The sequence below is a fragment of the Adiantum capillus-veneris genome, chromosome 23, assembly GCF_014529385.1.
Source record: "Adiantum capillus-veneris isolate H3 chromosome 23, ASM1452938v2, whole genome shotgun sequence".
NCBI lineage: Eukaryota > Viridiplantae > Streptophyta > Polypodiopsida > Polypodiales > Pteridaceae > Adiantum > Adiantum capillus-veneris.
In genome coordinates, this window is record NC_140953.1 from 79355395 (window position 1) to 79378373 (window position 22979).

Genomic DNA, 22979 nt, shown 5'->3' on the forward strand with positions numbered 1-22979 from the left:
AATCCCAAACAAGTGCACCCAATCTTCCGGCTTTAGTATCTTTCCACTCCAGGCTCTATTTGACGTGCAGTCAATTCTTGCTAGACCTGTATGATGCACACCCTGCCCTAGAACTTTGACGCAACTCAAAAGATGCCAGATTGCATGATTCCGCTTGTGGTCAGGTGGGCACTAACCTAGCCCCCGGCAAAACTTGAACTGGCCATAAATGCAAACCGTGGCTCTGATCCGCAATCTGAAAAGACGGGTAGGCTCCATACATCAAGCACTACAAGTCTACTCCCTGACTCCCACTAGGACCAACTATCCCCAACTGCCCTGTCCGATAAGAATCTGCAACACACTAAACCTTCAACCTTCAATAATTTGGGCTCTGTAGCTCGGTTTGATGAGCCATTTGGACCTGCTCCTTCAGCCCTTCAAGCTCTTCATTCCTGGACCCAAAAGCTGCACTTTGCATATCCTTCATCTACTACTCAAATTAGCCCCTTATGGAGCCCTTCCTGGCCTATAAGTCGCATCAATCATACATTTCCGCTGCTGCCTGTCAGCCCACGATCTTCCTGGCTGCTCCAACCTTTTGCCATGCTTCTACTAGCCTGCATGAATCTGTCCATGCCATCTTCTATGGTCGACACACTTTGGCTGTACCAGCGGCATTCTCCTTTTATGTCATGGGAGGTCTTTGAAGGAAAATTTTTAAGTCTAGGAAGTCAATTGAAGGGGAAAATCCTACAAAAACTTCAAAAAACATTTTGAGAAAGTATCAGCATGCCTTTGCTTGGTCGTACAAAGACCTACATAGATGAGTAAAGCTTGAGCTATGTAAACATTACTTGACTTAGAGCCTAGTGCTTGACCTATTTGTCAGCGCCAACAACGGACCGATCTTGTTTTTGCAGAGTTGGTAAAAGTAAAGATAATGAACTCCTAGACGTGGGGTTTATTTAGTTGCTTACGGTGAGTGGGTGTCTCCTATAGTGGTAGTACCCAAGAAAAATAAGAAAAATCATCTTTGTGTAGATTATAGGAAGCTTGATTTGAAAACAAAGAAGGATCATTTTCCTTTGCCCTTTACAAATCAAGTTTAAGATCGTGTGGTTGGATATGAACTATACTACTTTATGGATGGGTTCAGTGGCTACAATTAGATCCAAAGAAACGAGGAGGATCAATCAAAGACAACTTTTACAACAAAATGGGACACATTTGCTTATCGGGTTATGCCATTTGGGTTATATAATGGCCCTGTCACATTTCAACGTGTAATGATTGTGACTTATCAAGATTTTTTGCAAAAATTGATATAAATTTTCTTGGATGACTTTTCAGTGCAAGGGACTGAGGAGGATATGCCTGAAAAATTGGCCTTAGTGTTTGAACGTAGTATAGAGATAGGTATCTCGTTAAATTCTGAAAAGTGTGTCTTTGGAGTGCCCAAGGAAGTGTTACTCGGGCATGTTGTTTCTAGAGTTGGAATATTGTGGATGAAAGTAAAATCAATAAAATCAAAGATTTTCCAGTACCTCAGAATCTTCGTCAACTGCGAGGATTTCTAGGGCATGAAAACTATTATAGGAGATTCATTTTGAAGTTCGCTTCTATTGTGGGATGCTTAAAAGATTTACTAAAGAAAGAAGCAGGATATCTATGGACTGAGAAATGTTAGGCTACATTTGATGATATAAGAACGTCTGATTAAACCACCGATCTTAATAGGTCCTGATTGGACAAAACAAATTTATATTCATGCGGATGCATCTCATACAACAGTTAGGTCAGTGTTATGCCAAGCTAATGACAAAAAAATAGACCATCCTATTTACTATGATAGTCGAGTTTTAATTGGTCCATAGCATAATTATACTACGACTGAAAACAAATTCCATTCTATGATTTTCTCTATTGGCAAATTTTGTCACTATTTATTGGGTAATCATTTCATATTTTATGTGGATCATGCCGCATTGAAATATTTGTTAATAAACCCAAAATCTCTGGGAGAGTATTTGCTGGATGTTACTCTTGCAAGAATTCAACTTTGAGGTGATTGTACACCCAGGGAAGACACATGTTTTAGCAGATCATCTTTCTAGATTGCTACATCGGGATCAATAGCATACTCATCTATCATTGAAGATAGATCATTGTGAGTTGCTATGGAAACCGCATTCACTCTCGGTCGTCTTGAGAGTGCATCGGCTACTTGATTATGCTTGCCAGCAATGTGAGCAATATGAAAATGAAATTGCGAAAGGAAATTTGCCCACCTCATTTGTTTGTCGGAAAGCTTGGTCTGCGTCATGAAGTACTTAAGACTTTGGTGATCCGTTCGCAGAATGAAAGGAGTCCCCAATAAATAGTGCTTCCATGAGTCTAAGGCATGTAGAACTGCAAGGAGTTCTTTTTCGTATATGCCTAGAGCTTGCTCAACAGGGTCGAGCCTTCGACTCTCATAGCCTATGGCGTGCCCTTCTTGGAGCAGAACAGCCCCAAGGCAATCAACACAAGCATCACATTGGACCTCAAATGGTTTTGAGAGATCCGGTAGTGTAAGCACAGGTTGAGAGATAAGCTTTTCTTTAAGCTTTTCGAAAGCATTGTTCTCCTTAGCAGACCACGTATACTTAACATTTTTCTTTGTTAGGTCATGTAATGGTCCCGCAATTCGTGAGAACTTTTCTATGAAGCGTCTATAGTATGCACACATACCTATAAAGCTTCTTAGTTCATGAAGATTCCTTGGTTTAGGCCATCCTTTTATTACCTCTAACTTGGATGGATCCATTTGGATTCCATCTTGAGAGATAATGTGACCTAAATATTGAATCTCTTGCAAGAAAAATTCACTTTTCTTTCGATTAACATAAAGTTTATTCTCTCTTAAAACTTGAAATATTACCTGGAGGTGTTGCTTGTGTTCCTCCAATGAATTAGAGTAGATGATAATATCATCAAAGAACACTTCAGTGAAGGTTCGATGAGGCCTGAACAGCTTCTCCATCAAGCGGTTGAATGTGGCTGGTGCATTAGTCAAGCCAAAAGGCATGACAATGTATTCGTAAAGACCAAATGTAGTACGAAATGCGGTCTTTACAATGTCTTGATCAACTATCCTTATTTGATGATAGCCACTTTTTAGGTCAATCCTACTGAAGTAGGTCGATCCTTGTAGCTTATCAAATAGGTCTTCTACCCGTGGAACGGGAAACCTATTCTTGATAGTGATCCTATTTAGTGCTCTATAGTCGACACACATACGATATGTGCCGTCTTTCTTTTGCACTAATAGCACAGGTGAGCAAAATGGAGATGAGCTAGGCCTAACCATGCCCTTCTCAACTAACTCATGCACTTGCCGCATAATCTCCTCTTGTTGAGCTTGAGAAACTCTATAAGGAGGTTTGTTAGGCGGTGAACTTCCTGGAAGAAGTTCAATTGCATGGTCGTCATTACCTCGTTTAGGAGGTAGCTCACAAGGGATGTCGTCAATAAAAACATCTTGAAACCCCTTGAGAAAATTGGATAACTCTAATTCCTTTTGGTTGCTTTTATTTTCTTTTGCTAAAGCATTAGGTTCATTTTGAGAATCTTTAACAAAAATCATGTACACGGAAATAGAGCTCTTTATTGACTTGTTGAAAGCTGGTGTATGTACAATGGGGATGGTGTTACCCATCTCCTTAGCATCTATATACATGTCCTTTTCCCTGAACTTAAAGGAGATTCTCCTTTCAGGAAATTTAACATCGGCAGCCAGGCGGTCAAACCATGGTGCCCCTAGGATTACAGCCTCATGCTTGAGAGGAGGGATAAAGAAGTCTTCTTTGTCCACATAGCCTTGGACATGAAGCCTCAATTTCCCGATTAAGGGAGTGACTGAAGCTTCTTGCCCCTTGAAGGCACTGTCTGCGGGTAGGATATCTCCCATCTCGTAGGATTGTATGCCTAGCTTGGTGGCTAACTCCATAGATATGAAATTGTGAGTAGAACCAGGGTCAAAGAGAATAAAAGCATCATGTTCTCTTACCTTTCCCCAAGCATGGCATAGAGGAGATCCTTTGTGGTGAGTTTGGTGAATCTCCTCCTCTTGGATTTCAACCAAAGAAGCTCTAGGAGGATCTTGGCGGTTGTTCTTTTGGGGACAAGCGCAGTACGCATGCCCTTGTTCGCCGCACTTGAAACACCGGTTATCCTTACGATAACGCTCAAGCTCTTCAGGAGAGAGTTTATTCTTTCCTTTGTAAACTCCCTTCTCTTTAGCTTTGTTGGAATTGCCCTTAGGAGACTTTTGGACATTGTCCTTCCCCTTAGGCTCATTGGAACCCTTGTTTTCCGGGGGCTTATTATTTCTTTTACCCCCCGTTTGGAAATTGATTCGCGAGGCCACCATAGTATGGTGTATTACCGCCGATATGGTACGTGGCCTTTGGGAGTTGACATACTCCGCCATTTCTTCGGTTAAGCCCGCACAAAATTGTTGCTTTTGCTCTCCAAAATCCAACTTTTTGAAGATAGTGGCTTTGAGTTGTAGGTCCCAAAACTTGTCTACATATTTGTGGATGGATTCATTGGGAGAGAGCTTTAAGCTTCGCCATTCGGTGAGTACTTTGTCTTTGGCATCGGTGGCCAAAAACTGCTTCATAATGGAAGCTCTTAAAGCCTTCCATGTTCGTGGAGCTTCACCGTTGGCTCGTAGGCTAGACCACCATTGTCTGGCGGACTTTTGAAAGTGCATAGCTACATGGCGTAGCTTAGAGGACTCCGTGAAGCCCTCATCTCCAAACGCCGCATCGAATTGCTGGATAAAGGCCAAAACTTTGTCTGTAGCACCGAAGGTGCCATCATAGGTAAGGAAAGAGATGCTCTTCCCTCCCTCTTTGAATTTCTTCAGCTTGGACGACCTCTTCCATGCGGCATAGGATTTCCTATGGCCTCTTCTTTTTGATGGTTCAAAAGTTGCACCATCACTTTCTTCAGAAGGTGAAGAATTTGAAGAAGGTGGAGAAGAGGGTGACCTCTTTCTCGCCTTTTTCTTGTCTTGATCTTTGTCGTCTTCACCATAGCTTTCATAAGAGGAAGAGGATGAAGAAGATGGAGAAGAGGGTGTCCTCTTTCTCGCCTTTTTCTTCTCTTGTTTTTTATCATCCCTCTTTGAATTATGGCGTGGAGAAGAGTGTGATGGTCTTCTCCGCTTTGGTGGTGATGGAGAGCGTTTAGCCCGCCGTCTTCGTGGAGCCATCTCCGCCGAGGTGGCGGGAGACTCGCTTCTTTCTCGTTCCTTCGATGGAGGCTCTTGAGTTCTCCTTTGAGAAGGAGATACATCATCAAGAAGTAAATTCTTGAGCCCTTCATATGGATTCTCTTCTTCTTCCCAAATCGGAGAGAGACCTCTTTTGGTAGTCTCACAAGGAGGCTTCCTAGGTGTTCTCTCGTCATGGTGATGAGCTTGGAGAATCCCGTGAGCACGGAGCTGCCGTTGCACTTCACTTTGGAGAGATGGATTGCCCATGGCTTGTTGAAGCCTAGAAACAAGATAGTTAACAAGCATTGAAGCATCATTAGTAGCTTGCTCATGAGCAAAATCAAAGTTATCAACATTAATTTCACTCTCTTTACTATTGTCAGCCATTCTAACAACTTTTAGGTGTACTTTGGCACTTCAAGCCCTAGTTGCTACTCCTCTTTACCCCTTTAGAAAAAGCACTCAAGCTACTGTACCCGCGGCTCGAATACCATTAATTGCAAGGAATAGAAGAGAGGGTCTTTCGACACCAAGACAGCACCGGCTCCTGTCAAGCTTCTAATAGCTCAATAGTGGTTAAGCCGTAGGCAAGCCCCGTAGGACTCCACTATTAAGACCATAGCTCTCGACGGTGATGCCCCGTTAACTGCACAAAGGCAGGCGCACTGCAAGGTTGAAAAATCCCTATTCTACTTACTCACAGGCAATTAATAATACCAACCATTTGTAGCTAGCTTGAGGACCTCCCTTCTTGAGCAAGAAAAGAGAAACCTTGGGCTCTGATACCAATGAAACATTTAATGGCCTAATAACTTTTGTGTAGCGGAAATCAGCATGAACATAGTGGGCATTTCATTAGAATAGCTTCCTAATGAGAATTACAAGAGTGCTTGGGTGGAGAGAGCAACAAAAAGCATAACACCTAATTAGATAGCATCGACAATACTTTCAAAAGAGAGAGAAATTAAGCTATTGACAACAGTTGAGGACCGGATTTGCATGGAGCCGGTCCCCCCTCCAAAAGGCTTTGTATTATAGTTTCTCCCATCAAGAGAGACATTGTACAATACAATTCTTTGTGTTCCTTCAAGACTAGCTAGTGCAATGAAGATGGAAGCTTCATACACTAAGCAAAACACTAAATCAAACACAACTTGAATTATCCCCGTTCTCAGACCCAAGACCTCACACACCTTCGAAGATGGTGAGAGCTAGCAGGGTATGAGAGTAGATTGAGAGGAAGAAGGAGTATCTTACGAGAAAGATGTACATCTCCTCACATTATCACTCATATTAGCATAGCTTAGCTTAGTAATTAGCTTGGTAGAGAAGATGAGCATGCATTGAAGCTTGGCTCTTGGTTGGATTTGCATCCACATGCCAAGAGAGTGTTGATGTAGGCTTCTATCTCACAAGCTTGGAGTAGGTGATGAGCTCTCCATTAAAGCTTGGGAGGAGATAGAGTATTCTTCCTTCACACATGGTCAAGTGTGAGTGTGTGTGTGTCAATGCCAAGCAAAAATCAGCCCTCCCTCTCTCTTGGGCGAGCCCTAGCTGCTAATTAGGTCTGGCTTTTGCCTCATTGGACCTCCCCAGGTCAAACCAATAGGAATTAAGCAGCATAAGTGATAGCCTTCTGACATGTGTCCCCCTTTCCCCTTTTGTGAGAGCTTTAGGTAATTAAATAATTAAACAAAACTCTCATTGGACCCCTTTGTCTCCTGGCCAATAGAAATCAGGCAAGCCATGAGGCTTCTGAATGCTCATTGGACCCTTTGGGAGACTGCCCAATAGTCTTCTAGGAGACTTAATTCTCATTGGTTTCTTTTATTAAATGTTTTCAAATTAATTAAACTACATTTACTCTAGCTTAATTCTCATTGGTCCACTTCAAGGGTCTTCCAATAGGAATTGGGCACACCTTGTGGGCATCTGGCCTAGGGAGCTGACATGTGTCCCTCATTCCCTTTGTGTAAAGGGAGCCTGTGTGTGTGTGTGTGGCTTTCTCTCTCATCCCCTACCTTTGGGGCTCGCCCCCTCCCATGTAGGGATGTGAAAAGACTTTTAGGGCACACACTAAGCATCCAATTTTCCCTAGGGTTGACCTTTGGACACAACCTTTGAATTTTGGAACCTTAGCATTTTGGAAGTCTTAATGGGCTGAACCTTAGGGTCTTTTTGGCCCATTGTTTCACATGGCTCTTTTGCAGATGGCCCCCCCTTTGGATCCCTATTTTCCCTCCTTTGGATCCCTACTGTGGCCAGTCTGCTAGCTTAACTAATATTCTAGCTTTTTCTCCCTTGGCACTTCCCCACATTAAATGATCAGTTTAATATGAGAAAATCATTTAGGAGAATTAGATATTGATTATTATGACAGAATATCCTCATAAATCTACAAAGCATGAGAAGAAGAAACTACTTCCTTAAGCCCGTCATTATTCTTTGATAAGGGGATTCTTGTACCGCTACTTTTCTCGTGAGGAAATTTATAGATGGTGTTTAAGAGAAGACGAGATTTCTCAAGTTTTAAGGGCATTGCATGATGAGCCTTGTGGAGGTCATTTTGCAGGAGAATTAACGGCACGAAAAATATTAATGGCAGGATATTGGTGGCCAATGGTATATAAAGATTATTTTGCCCATTGTAAGAAATGTGATAAGGGTTAGCGTGTTGGTCGACCTACACCACAATATGCAACACCATTAACACCAATATTAGCCTTAAAGCTATTTTAGAAATGGGGTATAGATTTTGTGGGTCTTATAGATACTCCATCTCAATATCGATCTAATCAGTATATATTAGTTTGTACAAACTATGTTACCAAGTGGGTTGAGGCCAAACCTTTGAAAGCTGAAAGAGCAATGGATGTAGCTAAGTTCCTTTATGAAGATATAATTTCGAGGTTTGGTTGTCCTCTAGAGTTGGTTAGCGATTGAGGGTCTCATTTTCTTAATGATATTTTTCAAGAATTGATTGAGCTGTACAAGATTAAGCATCATAAATCTAAACCTTACTATCCACGTGAAAATGGGCAAGTGGAGTTTACCAACAGAATTTTGGGTAGAATTTTAACGAAGACAGTGGCTGATAATTTCCGTGACTGGGATGAACTAAAACCCTGAAGCATTATGGGCTTATCGCACCACTTTTGAAGGGTGATGATTCAGAATGCGCCCTTCATGTTGGTCTATGGTACCGAGGCCATATTTTCAATCAAAAAATAAATCCCAACCTTAAGGGTGGCTTTGTCCGCTCGACTCAGTGACAAGAATCTTTGAAAGATAGGTTGTTTACTTTGATCAAAATGGATGAGATGCGCCTACTAGCCTTACAGAGTATTGAGGCTATGTAATGGCGACATAAGGCATGGCATGATCGCCATATTAAGATTCAAAGGTTTCAAAAGGAGGATAATGTTTTGATTTATGATACCCGATATTATAAGTTTCCAAGGAAATTGTAGATTTGCTGGTTAGGTCCATTCAAAGTACTCGGGTCTTTACTAATAGATCTTTGTTACTAATGGATCTTTGTTGGTCCAAGACATAGAGGGGACTTTAGATCCTTTTTAGGTCAATGGTCTACGAGTGAAACACTATTTCACTTAATTCTATTAAAAAAACAACAAAAATGACAAAAATATGTGAAAAATGATAATGGAAAAAAATAAATTATGAGTTTGTAGAGTCATTTTTGTTTGTTTTTTTTCCTTTAATGTTATTTTTAGCATATGTGTGTTAATGCTAGCTATTTTATGGCAGGAGCTATCGCCTCATCTACCGTTTTATTTTTTTTCCACTCCATCTCTATTGGGTAAGTCATGGACACATCTCTTAATTACCTATTTTTTGTATTTAGACCTTATGTGTTAGGGCTTGGTCTAGAGATTGTCATGGCCATGATGCATATTATTTAAAGGAGTTGGAATGGTTACTTTGTTGGTGGTGTATGGGAATGGATTTAGAGGTCCATGATTGGGATTACCTCCATTTTGTAGTGGAGTTGATTGATTGTCTTTACAAGGATGAGGGAGAGACTTCTTTTCATATGTTCCATGAAGTCGACGAGGATGAATTAGTAGATCCAATGTTAGAGATGGACTATGGTATACTCAATGGTGTAGATGAAATTGATGAGGGGCTACCCATGTGGGATTACCAAGAGGGTTATACAGAATGTTGTTACCAGACAATAAGCAATAGTCCAATATGCACAAGCACAACCTTATGGAGGGGGTCTCCAATGTGCAATACCTTTTGGTGTAGCCAAGGCACCTGCACTATTTCTTCATATGTTTGTGAGAGATTTAAATGATGATGCAGAGGAGGAGATGGACTTTAGGTTTGCCTAGCCTTGCATGCACATGCTTTAAGAAAACAAACAAACAAACAAAATTACAAAAATCCAAACAAATAAAAAAATCAACAAAATGCAAAAGCATCATTTTCGTTTATGCTTGATTTTTTGTTTTATTGAAAAAAACACTAAAAACACAAAACAAGCAATTCATTAAAACAAAACAAAAAACAACAAAGTTCCATAAAAATTAGGAGTAGGACACCTACAGTCCTTTGGGAGAGTGTATTCTAATCTTTTTGCAGAGTAAGTAATTTTGAATGAAGGGCAACAACTATTGTGACGTGAGGAGATGACATAAGCCAAGTTATATTTGGGGATACACTTATTCAACGGAGTTTGTTCAAGAAAACTAAACAGGTGGTTTACTTTCTAGTTGATGTAATTTTGAATGTTTTTTTTTAAATCTATCATTTTTTGCTTGCTGCATGAGGATTTTCAGTGAAAAATTAATACTATACTATCCATAGTTTGAATAAACTTGCTAAACTAGGGGGTTTATATGTTTTCATTAACTTTTCTTTATCTAGACTTATTAATCACCGATTCATGACCAAGATGATTAGTGGCTGAGAGTGGTAGTTTGGGTCATTGTTCAATATCGTCACTACGGCTAATCTAGTTATTGTAATATATTTATGCTGTTAATGGTGATTTAACAATCCTTATAAGTGATGTAGGTCTCTATAGTTTGGGATTATAGACCTTTAAACTCTAGATTATGGGCAATATTATAGATACTTTACACTAGTGATGAGCCAAAGGGGAGATAAAGCAAAACTTCACGTTATATGTTGTGTGACCGTCGTCGTACAAGCTTGGTAGGTGGGTGGATCCACTCTATCTGTAGTGTCAGAGTTACGAGCGATATCTAGGTTTTATACAGGGTGGTAAGTGTAAAGTGCAAATAATTCTTGCTGACGTAGCATTGAGAGTGGAATGTGTGTGAAATAAATAAATGAAAAGCAATAAGCCCGACGTGACTTGCTAAAAAGAAAAATAAACACAAAAACAAGAAAAAATAATGCATTAAAAAAAACATAAAAAATGGGAGTTCAAAAGAAGGGAAATAGATTAAAGGCGATGACTTCCACTGAGTTCTACCAAACATCGAGTGAACTTATCCGAGCAAGCTCAAAACCGAGCAAAGTTATCAAGTGAGTTTCTCACGTATATACACTTGTCACCATTGCTAGCAAAAATATGTTGTTTTGGAAACTTAAATATAGATCGATTAAACAGCTTAGTTCACAAAGATGGAAGATGCAACTCCTTTCCATTTTGGATGACTGTTTGGAAATTTAGCAGATGTTTAGAAGGCCATAATTTGTTTGCGGAAAATTTCAATCTCTTTTGAGCTCGTGTCTGCTCAAGACAAGGTGGTAAGGAAATCTTGCTAGTTGGCATGTATGAGGGAAAGGGTTGCATCGTATTGACATCACATTTTTTTTGCAGATGATAGAGACTTTCCAAACGAAGAGCTACCATGTATGTCCACTAGGAGGAGCGCTAACAAGTGAGAAAAGATGCTTAGATATTCTCTCTCTCTCTCTCTCTCTCTCTCTCTCTCTCTCTCTCTCTCTCTCTCTCTTTCTCTCTAAAAAAAAAAGAGAAACAATATCACTACACCGACTTTTTTCATCATATATAAAACATCTTTACAACAAAACGTTGAACTTGGAGAATCTCCAAGAAAAAGTCTTTTCACTTTCAGGGACCAAAGCTGACTAGATTTACTTCAATCTTTGACTTATTTTTCTTCTCTTTCACTTCACCTTGCACATTCTCCCACTTAAGTTTTAGTCCTCATGAAAACCAAGCCAACGTGTGTTAAACTACCTTGTAGGATCTTCTCTCTCTCTCTCTCTCTCTCTCTCTCCTTCACACACACACACACACACACACACACACACACACACACACACACACACACACACACACACACACACACACACACACACACACACACACACACACACACACACACACACACACACACACACACACAACTCTCTGAAAAAGTCCGAGTCTCTTTCAATTTTTAGACTTCAAGTCTGCTAAAATATAGTGCTAAGAGCCGATCGAAAACTCAAAACAACCAATTGAAGGGAGGGAAAGAAGGATAAAATTCAGTTGGAAAATTCAAGAAATTAGAGCTTAATTGTAAAAAATGCGGTTATTTTGAGAAATTTCCTCTATGGATGTTTGTGAAATTAATTTTTCCCGAACACTATCTGAAGCATGTGAACCGATGCTCTCTCTCTCTCTCTCTCTCTCTCTCTCTCTCTCTCTCTCTCTCTCTCTCTCTCTCTCTCTCTCTTTGACACACTGAGCATACACTCATTAGAAGTATAACAAGCTGACATTTGTCAAAAAATGATTCGCAGGAAAAACCTAGCAGCAGTTACACAAAGTAAAACTTACTTTAGCAGCACAACATTCCAGAGAGGCACCTACCTATGATTAGTTAAGCTAATTCTTTGGAATCTCAACATCCCCATCGTTAATCTCTATTTACAAATCCTTGGGATCCTTGGCATTCACAGAGCAACCCATAGAAACGCAGTACCAAGAATTTCCTTTACTATGCCAGCAAGCTCCTTTGCCAATGAATGGGGATGCATCACACGGGCAATCCCAATCACATCATGGAAAGAAATGTTCCCATTGTGCTTGATGTTCTTAAATGTATAAGGAGAAGGAAGAGGAGTCTGCAGGTCAGAAACCAGCTAAGAGCTCATGGGGCACACTACCATGGAGCAAAACCCTGTTGCGAATGCTAGGGTTGAGGGGCAAGCAGCAGAAGAAGAAAAATTCAATCGAGTGTTGCAACGGCTTCCATGGTCAGATTAATAGGAGGAATTTTGACAATGCAATTATGAGAGTAGCCAGCAAGTAGGCCTCCCCAATCTTAGAACAAAGAAAAATGTTGCAAAATCATCGACATTTGTAAGATGAAAAGTAAACAATTTGTAAAGTTGTGAAGAACTTTGAAGGCCGTGAAGCATATGGAAGGTCGAGCATGTTCCAAGTTAACCTTATTGGAAATTTTTGGAGGCGTTGAGACCTCTCAAAGACTCTACACAATGTGAAGTAGCAAGCTTGGCCAACATCTATGAAGGTCAAGATATTGATGCCACGATAGAGTGAGCAAAGTGAGAGTGTAGGTGAGGCCAAAGCACAAGTCAGGTTTGTAGCCAACAAATGTCATTGGATGAGCGGCTGATCTGTTGGGTAATAGCTGCTCCATTGATGGAACCTGAGAACACATTGATGCAATGTTGGAGAAGGCAGGTTGATTTTACATACAGAGGACGACAAGAGTGAGATTACATCTATGAGGGAGATGAAAAATTTCTACTAAAGAGATTGCAAGATACAACATGTAAAAGTTATAGCTACACAGTCCAAGCATAGCTATGGCAGTCCTGCTCATTCGATCAATGCTAGTGCCTGTGAGGTATGGTGTGAACCAGAGAAGGCAGGGGCATGTCCTCTTTGGTCCATTTTCTCAATTATTTTAAAAAAACATACATAACCTAGCATAAGCATTTAGATGAAAAAGGGAGCATTTATACAAAAATGGGCCTCTGGAAGGTGATGAGCCTGAAATAGAACCACAAAAGGTAGGCTATAGCGCCCATCTTCTCGTTGTCAATGGGTTGAAGCAAGTGTAGGGAATGGTCTTCTAATGACCATTTCCGTTAATCATGGGCGATCGACGGAGGCCGGGAGCGCTGATTCCGTCGGGAATGGTTAGTAGGCGACCATTCCCGGCCTTCAAGCGTCAGGGGAGGGGGCCAACACTAACATACTGGGTTGATTAGTCAGCAGTGTACAGCCCTGGCATCTGGTGCAAATTTGCCTCAAGAACCCATTGAGTCTTGATTGTGTGCAATCTGTTCGATTCTGCAGTCCCTGAGTGCTCTTGAATTGCGGATCAGTCATGCAATGACTGGCAATCATAATGGGCAATGATTGGAGGAGACAATCCCTTGGAACGGGTGACAATGAGTAAATTGAGGGGATTATAAGCGCTGATGTGTCGGCAGTTGAGCGCATTCCCATTGTTGAACTGGACTAACCTGATTAGTGGAATGTCGAGAGCTTTCCACGTGCTGACTTGTCAAACATCTGATGGATGGTTGGTTAGATTCCACAACTTCCAGACGCCCTTATTGGATGGCTAGGATCTTCAACCCCCGACCTTGAAGGAAGGAGGAGGACGTGAGGGTCATTGCATCCACATAGCATCGAGGAGTATGTGTGCACATTCTTGGGAATATGACCGTGACTATTTTTGGGGTGGAATTTCTCCTTTTCCCCTTGCTTTTACCCGACTATTTTGGAAATTGAAAACGGCACGATATTAAGCTGATTGCTCACCTGTCTTTTCGACTATTTTTCTCTAATTTTGGGGTGGAATTTCTCTTTTTCCCCTTGCTTTTAACGGGCATTTTGGATATTAAGGTGACTACTCACTCGTCTCTCTCTCTCTCTCTCTCTCTCTCTCTCTCTCTCTCTCTCTCTCTCTCTCTCTCTCTCAGAGAAGGAGAGACTACTATTTTTCTCTAATTTTGGGGCGGAATTTCTCTTTTTCCCCTTGCTTTTAACATCATTTTGGATATTAAGGTGACTACTCACTCGTCTCTCTCTCTCTCTCTTAGAGAGAGAGAGAGAGAGAGAGAGAGAGAGAGAGAGAGAGAGAGAGAGAGAAGGAGAGTCTCTCTCTCTCTCTCTCTCTCTAAAATCTCTCCTTCTCTCAGATCTCTCTCTCTCTCTCTCTCTCTCTCTCAAAACTCTCTCATTCTCTCAGATCTCTCTCTCTCTCTCTCTCTCTCAAAACTCTCTCCTTCTCTCAGATCTCTCTCTCTCTCTCTCTCTCTCTCTCTCTCTCTCTCTCTCTCTCAAAACTCTCTCCTTCTCTCCTATGAGAGAAGGAGAGAGTTAAACTCTCTCAGATCTCTCTCTCTCTCTCTCTCTCTCAAAACTCTCTCCTTCTCTCCTATGAGAGAAGGAGAGAGTAGGAGAGAGTTTTGAGAGAGAGATAGAGGTAGGAGAGAGAAGGAGAGAGTAGGAGAGAGTTTTGAGAGAGAGATAGAGGATGAGAGAGAGAGAGAGAGAGAGAGAGAGAGAGAGAGAGAGAGAGAGAGAGAGATCTGAGAGAGAGAGAGAGAGATCTGAGAGAAGGAGAGAGTTTTGAGAGAGAGAGAGAGAGAGAGAGAGAGAGAGAGAGAGAGAGAGAGAGAGAGAGAGAGATGTTGAGATGTCGAGCTCTACACCTTGAGCTGGCATCCACTATGGGTCTTGGCCGCTTACGGCATTTACTCACTGGCGCGTTAGGTGACCGACACGGAGGATCTCTGCCAGTGATTCTACAGCTGGACTACACTTATAGTGCCAGCCTAGTACGCTTCTAGCGAGTTCACACTTAGTGACCGCATGTACATATGTGCTACTTTTCAGCTTTAGCACTTAGTCATTTTGTACTCTCTTTTCTATGAAGAAGAAGAAGAAGCTTTCCATCTCTGTGTGCTTTGTGCTTGTCTTGTGTAGCTCTCTTGCATCCTCATTCTTTACGAGAGAGAGAGAGAGAGAGAGAGAGAGAGAGAGAGAGAGAGAGAGAGAGAGAGAGAGAGAGAGAGAGAGAGAGAGAGAGAGAGAGAGAGTTCCTCTGCTGCAGAGCAAGTTGATCAATATCTACTCGTTATCTATGGAGGAATCAATCCCATGCAGAGTGCACACCCCATACTATATGCCACTTCATCTTTGCTCCTGGAGAGTGGCTCCATCTGTAGGGTGTTAATTTCGTGGCCGGGGGTGGGAAAGGTGGTGTTGGTGTGACGTGCCCAGCAGAACCTCGATGGCCACTTGCGCCACCAACATCTGCACACTGCCCTCCAACAGCAACTTATATCCAGGTGTGCAGCAGGGGCATCCACAATTTACACTTCCCCAGCAAGCACAACCACATTATCTTGGGGTCCTGCTATTGCAACCCCAATTTTTAGGTGTTCAATCATAGTATCCGAGTGCTGGCCAGCATGCTCAGCCTCAATATCATGGCACCTAGCTACCTCAGACGCAATATCTAGGTGCTCAGCAGGCTCGTCCTTAGTACACTGACACACAACAACAGCAAAGAACTCAGCCAAGTGGCATTTTCATAGTAGGAAGGCCGCCATGACGACCAGGTTGAAGAAGAACAGGAAGAAGAGAGGTCACGTCAGTGCAGGCCACGAAAGAATTGGCAAGCACAAAATTAAGCATCCCGGAGGTCGTGGTAATACAGGAGGTATGCACCACCATCACATTCTGGACAAATATCACCCTAGGTACTTCGGGAAGGTAGGTATGTGCTACTTCCACAAGACAATGAACAAGTTCCACTATCCCATTGTGAATGTGGATAATCTCTTCTCGCTTCTGCCCGACTCTGCGAAATCTGCTCCGAAAGGAAAGGGGCCCTTTCTGGATGTCACACCGTTCGGGTACTTCAAGGTGCTAGGTAAAGGCAATGCTCCCCCCACTCCTGTGGTCGTTAAAGCCAATTTCTTCTCTAAGCTTGTGGAGAAGAAGATCAAAGAGGCTGGTGGTCAGATCTTCCCTTCTATTAACGTGTAGGTGGATGACAATGCTTTTTTTGCTTCTCAATTTAGTTGTAAAGGATTTTTGTATAAGGATTTGCAGAGATGTGACCTTCCAAAGGGCTCTTGCTGCACCAAAAAATCCACCTCCTCAATACGGCTCCAGTAGAATTCTCAATTTGTTACATTGATGGAGAAAAGGGCATCCTACGATATAGAGGCTCATACTGCAGCTCACCTCCCCCGTTGATGCCTGTGCGGCGGATTGCAACGATGAAGAAGACCACTTCGCTAGGGACATGGCGATGAATATAAGAAGCACCGTCAGTATCAACACCGTGACTGCCTCTACACTCAAGGCCGTTTCTGTCATGAAGGTTCAAATACTATTGCAGGGTGCTAATGGGGGCATCTCCGGGGCAAGAGACGGTCTGTTGTAAAGGTGTATCGAGCGACCTCATGGGAACAATTTAGAGACAGTAAGCCTAGCGACAATTGAATGTAGCCTACTTTCCCTTTATATGAGAGAGATAGATAGATAGATAGATTTTATTATCGTCCTCGGAGGTCAAATATGACCTATGGGACCAAAGTTACATGTGATGTAGTATGTGTATGGCTGATGAGTGACTCTCGATGCTCCAAAATTGTAGTGATGAGAGTCGCAATGGAGAGCCCACAGTTTGGCTGGGAGAGGAAAGTGTGTAGGTCTAATTTATGGCTGAAAATGTGAGAGAAGCAAGTTCGGATGTGATCAAAAGCTGAGCACTCTAGTAGTGTGTGGTACTCAGACTCTCAAACTTGCAGTGAGCATAATGTGCACAATCGATTTGACTCTTCTCCATTGCCCCAACGCCCTATCTCGCATCGAAGGAAATGGGAGTTAAGCCGAATTGCTGCGATAGTGCGTATCGCGGACAAGGGAATAGGCTCAAGCATGTAAGTGTGAGTACGGTTTCCTCTCTCAGCGAAGAACATGGTTTTGTAGTTGGGGGCAATATAGGTGGTGTAATGTATGAAGCGTGACCCACCGGATTTCTCCCAAGCCGTAATACATTGGCATTGTAGAAAAGCTTCATTCACTTGAGAGTCAATTGAAGCATCATGTAGCAAGTGTAATGCATCCCATCTCCCAAACCACTTCTTTATGTCTTGCATCCATCCCGTGCTCAAGATCTTGCTTTTATGCGTCTTTTGAACTTTTTTGCTTGCTTCCCATGCAATTGTAGGAAGTCGATGTGAGGGGTTTTGACACATCTTTATCATGTACTCCACAACCCTTTCCATGCCCATAACCTCAATTGGAAGAGATCCCGACTCAAGAAGTAGGAGCATATATGGTGTTTGTGTCTTAACTTGGAGAAAGTTTGTAAGAAAACGCTTTTGGACATTCTCAAACTCTTTTCAAGTAGACTTTGAGATGCTCCTGCCCCACACTTCAACTCCATAAAGAAGAACCGGTGTCACCAATGCATCAAAAAGATACTTCTTGAGAACCCAACACTTGATGTTTCCCGCATTACACATGTTCTCAAATGCATAATATGCTCTCTTTCCCGCTTCCAAACGACGCATAGCACATTCATGCCACTTGTGATTGGATGGAACCTCAAGGCCAAGGTACTTAAAGCTCTCAACAACTTCAAGTGTCTCGTTGTTGTACACAATGCATGGCTTCTCCTTATGGTTGGTTTTCACAAGCATAACCTTTGTTTTGGATTCATTTACAATTAGCCCACTATGCAAGCAAAAGTTATCAAGGACAACCATAAGCTTTTGTGCATCTTCTAAGGTGTGTGCTAGAAGCACTACATCATCCGCATACAACAAAAGCATGATTACCGCATTGCAAATAGTGACCTCTTCAATGCCTTCTTCTTGTATAAAGTCAAGTACCATTTGTTCCAATTGATCGATGCATAGACCAAAGAGAGTTGGTGACAATGGACATCCTTGTTTAACCCCAATAGTGCTTACAAAAATTTCTGAAATTTCTCTTCCCATGCGCAATTGACAAATCACCTTCTCATAGATTCAAGAAACCGCAAGCATAAACTCACTTGGCACTTGGAGTTCTTCCATCCTTCTCCACAAATTGTTACGTGGAATCATATCAAAGGCTTTCTTAAAGTCCACAAAACAACAATACAATCGCTTGCCTTTCAACCGACTTTCCTCCATGAGAATACGAAGAGTGACAAGATGATCAATGGTGCTATGGCATCGACGAAAACCCGCTTGTCCCTTTGCACGCTTGTCATTCTCTTCAGCCCAATCACTCAATTTCATCTCCATTATGCACCCAAACAACTTTGCCATAAGAGACCCAATCATTATAGTCCGGTAGTTGCTTACATTCTTTACATCCCCTCCTTTATGCAAAGGCTTAACCCAATTAGTACTCCAATCATAAGGCATACCATGTTGAAGTGCAAGGTTGAACATATCACACATCCACTCATGGGTAAAATCTCCCGTCCATTTGATCATCTCCGGCTTGATACCTTGAAGATCTCCCGCTTTGCGAGTGGCCAACTTTTCAAGCCCACCGCATACATCCTCAATAGTAAAAAAAGAAGGCATACATGGGAGTGAACCATAAAATGGCATTTTTTCAGTATTTGCTTGCTCATATAATTGTCTACAATGTGTGTACATATCCACTAGACTCAAGTTACCAAAATTCTCAACCCGCTTGCCTCTCAAGTTTCTCCAAAATCTTCCACATGCATGTGCCTTTTCTTGGACTTGAAATTCTTGTTGCTTTACTTCCCATCTTCTTCTCTTCTTTTGAATCAATGCCTTGTATGTATGCAAATGACTTTGATAGTTGTCTTTGTCCATAGTTGCATCAAGCTTTATCAAGGACTTTCGAGCATCTTGACATTCTTTATCAAACCACCTTTTGCGTGATCTATCTTTGTTGATACCATGGAGATGCTTTATGGCAAAGCATTCTTCCGCACAAGAACAAATAGCTTTCTTGAAAGCTTCCCATTTAGTTTCCAATGGTGCATCACATTGAAGCTTTGTCATCCATAATTTTTGCTCAACCATTTCAATGTACATTGGTGCCCGTTTGAAATCCATACATAGTGATAACTTCTCTTTCCTTTGGCTGAGATTATCATGCTTAGTTGCTTCTCCACATGAAAGGTCAATACATAAGGTGCGATGGTCGGATTCCGGGGTCCATTGACCAAACATAAAACTCTTTATGCGATACATGATGGCTTCAGAGAGTAGCATATAGTCAATCACACTATCCCCATTATGTCTCCTACATGTAAATCCATTGGTTCCACTCCACAAAGATACACCATTGGCAATGAGCATACCCGTGCTATTACACATGTGTAAAAGTAACTTTCCATAGTGATCCGGCTCTTTCTCATCCATTGAAGTACGATCATACAAGTGAACTTCCTCCAACTCCCTTGAAATGTATGGCATATCAAATTGTTGAGTATCATGTTGCAATGTTTTTGTGCGAGCATTCATATCCCCAAATACAATAACATCACCTTCACCTTTGAAATAAGCAATGTCCTCTTCCAAATAAGAAAATGGTTGATCTCTATCCATACAAGCATAAAAGGGAGAATCATGATGAGGAATGTAGCAACCGGCTACAAAAATGGGTGCTCTTTTTGGTGTCATAATTTTCAGCCATACATAACGTTTGTACTTGTCATCTTTCACAATTGATACAAAATCTTTCAATCCTTTCTTAACAATACATGCTAACCCTCCTTGTCCTCTTCGTTGCTTGAGATTCTTTGACCACATCAATGAATGTACATTGTAATCCTCCAAGCTGTTAATCCTTTGTGTATCATGCTGCCAAGTTTCAACAAGAAGTACAACATCGGCTTTGCTTGTTAGTTCATCAATGCCAACCCCCGCATTCCATGGGTATCCATTACAATTCCAAAAGCATATTTTCAATTGTAACTCGGTCTCATAGGTCACGCATCCCTATTTGCTTGAGAGACTTGCCTCCTCCTTGGGCACATTTTCTTCATGAGAGATCTCCTTGTTTTTATTATTCTTTTTCTCATATGCCTTGCGACGCATATTTTGTTGCTTAATAGTGCGGTCTTCACATACAAAACATTTTGTATCCCTCAAATAGATCCAACTATTATCAAGGATAATCTTTCGCTTGGTCTCATCCGGCATGGTGCATACAATTGGCCGTTCTCCCGAGTGAGGAGCTCCTTGCTTCCCCACTCTATGTGCTCTATACACCATAACTCCGGACATGCCAAAGTGGGTTTTGAAGAAATCTTCAATAACAATGGCAAGAGAAGGAGGTGTCTCTAACTTCTCTTTGGGAATTCCACGAATAACAATGTTCTTGGAACGTCGCTCCCGTTCCTTCAACTCCTCCACATCCACATTCTCAACATTCTTTGTTTGAACCATAGCTTGCATGAGTGAGGAATTAGAAACCACATTGCTACCACATACATCAGCCCAAGACTTGTTTGTGCATACATTTTTCATGTCACATACATCCCGGCTCATAGTGTCAAATTTCTCCTCTTTCAATACATGGTCATGCTCTACTTTGCTCATCCGCTCCTTCAAAGCATTCAAGTCCACAAGAGAGCGTTTACATTCCTTGACTTCCTCTTCAAGTTGCATCAAACGTGTTGTTTGCATCTCAGGTGTCCTCTTGAGATTCTCATTCTCAACCACAAGTACCCTTAGTGTGCCATTCTCCATTGCAAGTGCTCGTAAGTCTTCGCCTTGTTTGTTTACGGTCTCTTGCAATGATACCAAGTACGCCATGATCATGGTTTCCGATGTCGTTGGTTGGGTGGTTGTGTTGCTATCTCCACACTTAGGAGATTTTGGATCATTTTCCACAATGGTTGTGGACCTTGTTGAAGAAGAAGAACCCTTGCGAGTGCCGGAAGACATTGTATGTAAAATAGGAGATGAGAATCAATTTTGTTGAACCTGTTTACTTTGGAAATGCTGCTATAGAAATGCCTTCCATAACTCTGAAAATTTCTGTCTTTACATCAATGCGTAGAGGACTTCGTTCTCTTCGATTGAGGCTATAGATCACCCAAATCGGAGTTCGGATGAAGAAGTTATGATCAAAAGAGTGGACTGCTGTCTACTAGGTCAAAAAACGGCTGCGTTTTTTGAGAGAGAGAGAGAGAGAGAGAGAGAGAGAGAGAGAGAGAGAGAGAGAGAGAGAGAGAGAGAGAGAGAGATGGCCACGACAAAAAGGAAGCAGAAGTAGTTGCAGCATAAGTAGTCATGATGGTAAGCGCCATTAAGGTGGATGTAACAAGCACGGAAGAGGCCACACCAACCCCATCAGGTGCTCCAATGGTGGGCTATGTGTGCCCAAGGATAAAGTTGTCAAGTTGTTTCTTGTAAGGAACATTGTTGAACAAGCTGTTGTGCGATATGTGCAAGTTGCTCGCCTGTATGATGGGTGCACACTTCCCAAGCTTTACGCCAAAATGCAGTACAACAAGAAGATTTTGAGAGCCATCACAGAGGTTTAGACGCAAGGAGCATATGCAGAACCAGAATCAATGTACCAATGTTCCTGATATTAGGAAGTAGGCAGGTGTCTAATTAGGAAGTAGACAAGTTCAAATTTTGGAGGTTTTCTCACCAACTATAAAATTTAGAGGTAAATCTCAAATTTGTAGGTGGGGTTACACTAAACCTAGGTTTTTGTTACACTACACCTAGGTTCTTTTGGAGCATTGTGAGTGACTTATATAGGTGGCATTGAGTCTGAGAAGAGAAAGAGATAGCGTAATTGGCTAGATTGGTTGAGAGCATGCACACCCCTTCCATGCAGAGCTCGCTGCCCCAGTGGCGGAGTCCACTTTTTTGGAATTCTAGAAGAAGGTGTAGGTAGGGAATGTTGAACAAGGGCATCAGTGCATCAAAGTCATTTTTGAAGCGCGACTAGAAAGGCTAGTTTTTTAGAAAAGATTCCTCGATTGTGATTTCTCAACTGTGGAAGACAAACCTCATTCTCTCTCTCTCTCTCTCTCTCTCTCTCTCTCTCTCTCTCTCTCTCAAAAGGCATTCGAATGAAGGACACATTAGTAGTAGTCCCATGGTCCCTCCAGAGTAGTTGGTATACTGCATGCAATGCCTTCACAAAGCAGCCTACGTCACATGGCACTCAAGCAAGCAAAGGATATCTTTCAAGTTCAAGAGCTACCTACGCATTATGACGGACATGTGGCATTTGAGTTACCATCTCTTGGTTTATTTGTGCCCAAAATTACGACAATTGCAACATGTGAATTTACCATGGAGAATAAGTTTCCACAAATAGAGTTTTGGAATATGCTCAAGAAGATGGTTCGAAAGCAAGGAAATGACTGTTTATCAATGTGTGTGTGAACACATTAAAGGAAGAGTATGGCTCTTTTGTTTGAGACTATTTTAATGTGTGTGAACACATTAAGGGAAGTGTATGGCTCTTTTGTTTGAGACTATTTGAGATCCAACATGGTTACTTTGCTACACTATATATACTCTATAGAGTAACTATTGAGATCTTGATCTAATCTTTTACATTGCTTATGCTCGCTCGGTTTCTTGTTCGCTCGGAAGTACTCGCTCGAGGATTGGGATTCCTCACTTCCACTAGGCTGTGAATGCTAAGATATTTTCTATAATATAGGGGTTAATAGGTTTACCTCTATAGAGATTTATTGCCATAGAAGGGGGTTGTTCTTGCTATTAAACAACAATAAGTTTATTGTCTAACGTGGGGAGGTTTATAGTTATT

At 41.7% G+C, this 22979-nt stretch overlaps 1 pseudogene; it reads left to right on the forward strand.

Moving 5' to 3' along the window:
* The first annotated feature begins 15791 nt into the window (after positions 1–15791).
* LOC147428040 (large ribosomal subunit protein uL15x pseudogene) lies at positions 15792–16232 on the forward strand (annotated as a pseudogene).
* Positions 16233–22979: the final 6747 nt, after the last annotated feature.